The following is a 3,581-nucleotide window of genomic DNA, read 5'->3' as shown; positions in this document are numbered from 1 at the left end:
ATAGATCATGTAACATGTAGCCTCTTAGGACTGGCTTTTTTCACTTGACAAAATGCATTGAATATTCATCGACCTGTACATAAATCATTAGTTTGTTCTTTTATATTGCCTAGTAGCATTCCATTGTATTACCACATTTTGTTTATCCTTTTACCTTTTGAGGTAAAACTTTCCAGTTTTGGGTTGTCATAAGCTATTACAAACATTTACATAAAGGTGTTTTTTTGTTTTTGTTATTATTTCATTTGGGTAAATACCTAAGAGTGGGATTATAGACTTTATTGTAAGTGTATATTTAACTTTATAAAAAACTGTCAAACTTTTTTCCAAGTGGCTATACAGTTTTGAATTTCTACCACCAGTGTATGAGAGTTCCTGTTGCTGTGCATCTTTGTCCACATTTTAGTGTTGTCAGTTTGTTTTTGTCTTCTAGCTGTTCTGATATATGTGTAGTGGTATGTTGTGGTTTTATATTTCCCCAGTGACTGATGGTGTTGATATGCCATCCATATCTTTGTGAAAGGGCAGCTGGTCCCTTTGATTTCTCTTGATTTTTCTCCTTTTATGTTCATCCGGGTGGATAGAGTCTTTACCAGTATAATTTTTTAATTGAACTAGTTGCTATCATCTCTGAATGTTTGGCTATCTTTTATAATAATACACATTTCCATATGTGAGTTTTGGTTTTCTGTGCTTATTGCAATATAATGAATATATAATTTTTTGTATAGCTGAGTCTTTGAATGATAATTTCATTATTATCCAAAGCTAGATGGCTTGATAAGAATCTATCATAGGTTACATCTTTGACTGAAAAGACATGCAAGACAAAGTAAAATGTAATAAATTCTGTTAGTGCTAAAGATTGACTTTGGATTGACAAATGTCACTTTAGAAAAAGAAATTTTAGGATCTGAGGTAAGATCTTTTCCCCCTTGACTATCAAATGAACAGAAATACTTTCTCGGGATGTCTGTCAACATATGCAACCTTTGGTATGTTCTTATAACTAATCAGTTAGTATTAGATGAAAGAGATTAGAAATGACTGTTTTTAAACTTGGGCCACTTACCTAAACACTTAAATTGACATGTTAAAAATACTTTAGAAAACATGGCAGAGTGAGAGACGTCCCCAGATCTCTCCCCTCGAAACATTAATAAGCTGAACATCTAATACTCAACAAAAAACACCCAAACTGCACACCAGCACGTCTGAGCGTGGGATCTGCTCATAAGAGCTACCACAGGTCAGAACCCTGGGTGTTGGGCGGTGGACTGGGAGAAATAAAGAAGCTGCCTCTTGCAGCCACCAGAGTTCCCTATAGGAGGAGGGGGAGGGGGAAAGGAAAGGCAAGTTCCCTGAACAGCCCTACTTGGGAGTATTGTGAGCTCCATGTGACAGTGCCCAGTCATCAAGTCAGAAGGCAGAGAAGCAGACAGCAGAAAAACAACAGTAGATTTTTACCAGCTGCAGTTGAGGCTGAGCTGCAGCCTCTAACTCCCAACCCAGAGGGACTCTCTCCTCATATCCTCCAACACTGAACACTGTGGAGCCCCAGAAGAATCTGAGCAAATGCTACCGAAACTGTTGCTAACACTGGCAGGGACTGAAACTGAGGATAGTGAGCGTGATTAAATATAAAAAGGCATTTTTAAGCCTTCATATAAAGCAAGGATCCAAAAAGCTTAGACACCACATACTGGAAACCAAAAGAAAAGCACCTTCTTTGCATCAGGCTAAAGAGAGACCTTTATATAATAAATCTTCTTTCTGTAAAAAAAGCAGAATACATTTCCATTAATACCCAGGCAGAGAAATAGTCCATTTAACATCATGAACAACCAAGGTGACAAAGCATTTCAGAAAGAAAGAGAAAAATCTCCAGAAAATAAGCTTACAGACATAGAAATATGTGACTTAAAACTATGCGACTTAAATGACAGAGAATTTAGGATGGTACTTCTGAAAAAAGTGAGTTCCGAAACAAGTCATATCAACAATTTCAGGAACTGAAAAAACAACTAGATGAGCAGAGCAAGGAGATTGAAACCCTCAAAAAGAACAGAATAGATCTTCTGGAGATTAAAAAAAAAAAATACACTGCAAGAGTTGAAAAATGAAATAGCATGCTTGGGAAATAGAGTCGACCAAATGAAGGAAAGGTTCAGTGATATCAAAGACAGATATCTAGAAATTAATCAGAAGGAGGAAGAATGAAAAATAATGAAAGAGAAATACAAGAACTAGCTGATACCATCAGGAGAGGAAACAAGAATAATGGGCATTATTGAAGGAGAGGAAAAGGAGCAGGGACTAGAAAGCATTTTCAGACAAATAGCTGAAGAGAATTTCCCAAATCTAAGGAATGATAAGGATCAAAAAACAATGGAGCTTGGAATTCAAGAAGTCAACAGAACTCCCAATTATTTCAACCCAAAAAGGCCTTCACTAAGACACATTGTATTAAAATTATCAAAAATCAATGACAAAGACAGAATTCTCAGGGCAACCAGGGAGAAGAAAATGGTAACTTGTAAAGGAAAACCCATTAGATTATCATCTGACTTCTTAGCACATATCTTGCTAGCCAGAAAGGAGTGGAATGAAATATTCAAAATATTAAGCGAAAGGAACTACCAGCTTAGAATGATGTATCCAGGTAAGTTCTCCTTTAGATATGAAGGAGAAATTAAGACTTTTCCAGGCATACAAAAACTGAGGGAATTCTCCACTACAAGGCCTGCACTACAGGAAATACTGAAAGGAGTCAGCTCACCTAAAATAAAATGACAAAAAAAAAAAAAAAACCCAAAAAAAAACCATAATTAGGAGTAAGATGACTATCAGGCAAATAGAAGCAGAGGAGTGCAATCTTTACTAAGAACAGGGCATTTTAAGCTTAAATAATAAGAGAATTGCTACAGCAAGATAGTAATGAATGTTCAGCATATGTAGGGACAGACTGAGACAACAATGACTGAAAAGGGGAGGATTCAAAGACTAAATGGACTAGGATTACATGGACAGAACTCACCAATAAAAAGGCACAGAGTTACAGAATGGATCAAAAAACAAACCCAACCATATGCTGCTTCCAAGAGACACATCTCAGTTCCAAAGACAAATATAGACTCAAAGTGAAAGGATGGAAAATGATATTCAAGCAAATGGCATTCAGAGAAAAGTGGGAGGTACTAATATTGGACGAAATAGACTTCAAAATAAAAAAGGTGAAAGATACTGAGAGACACTTCATAATGATAAAGGGAATGATGCATCAAGAAAACATAACACTTATTAATATCTAGGCTCCCAATCAGGGAGCCCCGAAATATGTAAAGCAATTACTCACAGAACTAAAGAGAGAAACAGACCAAAACACTGTCGTAGTAGGGGACCTAAATACCCCACTGGCAGATATGGACAGATCATCCAAACAGAAAATCAGTAAGGAAATAACATCCTTAAATGACACATTAGACCAGCTGGACATAATTGACATTTACAGAGCTTTCCATCCCAAAACAGCTGCTTATACACTTTTCTCTAGTGCACATGGAACATTCTCAAGGATCGAC

At 36.5% G+C, this 3,581-nt stretch overlaps 1 protein-coding gene across 3 annotated transcripts in view; it reads left to right on the top strand.

Moving 5' to 3' along the window:
• The window catches only part of GLCE (glucuronic acid epimerase), a 91,600-nt gene that overhangs the window by 41,964 nt on the left and 46,055 nt on the right, over nucleotides 1–3,581 (top strand). The window lies entirely within an intron of this gene.

The sequence above is a fragment of the Pteropus vampyrus genome, unplaced genomic scaffold, assembly GCF_000151845.1.
Source record: "Pteropus vampyrus isolate Shadow unplaced genomic scaffold, Pvam_2.0 Scaffold15, whole genome shotgun sequence".
NCBI lineage: Eukaryota > Metazoa > Chordata > Mammalia > Chiroptera > Pteropodidae > Pteropus > Pteropus vampyrus.
The sequence above is the reverse complement of the archived record's forward strand: the minus strand, read 5'-3'. Positions and strand labels throughout refer to the sequence as shown.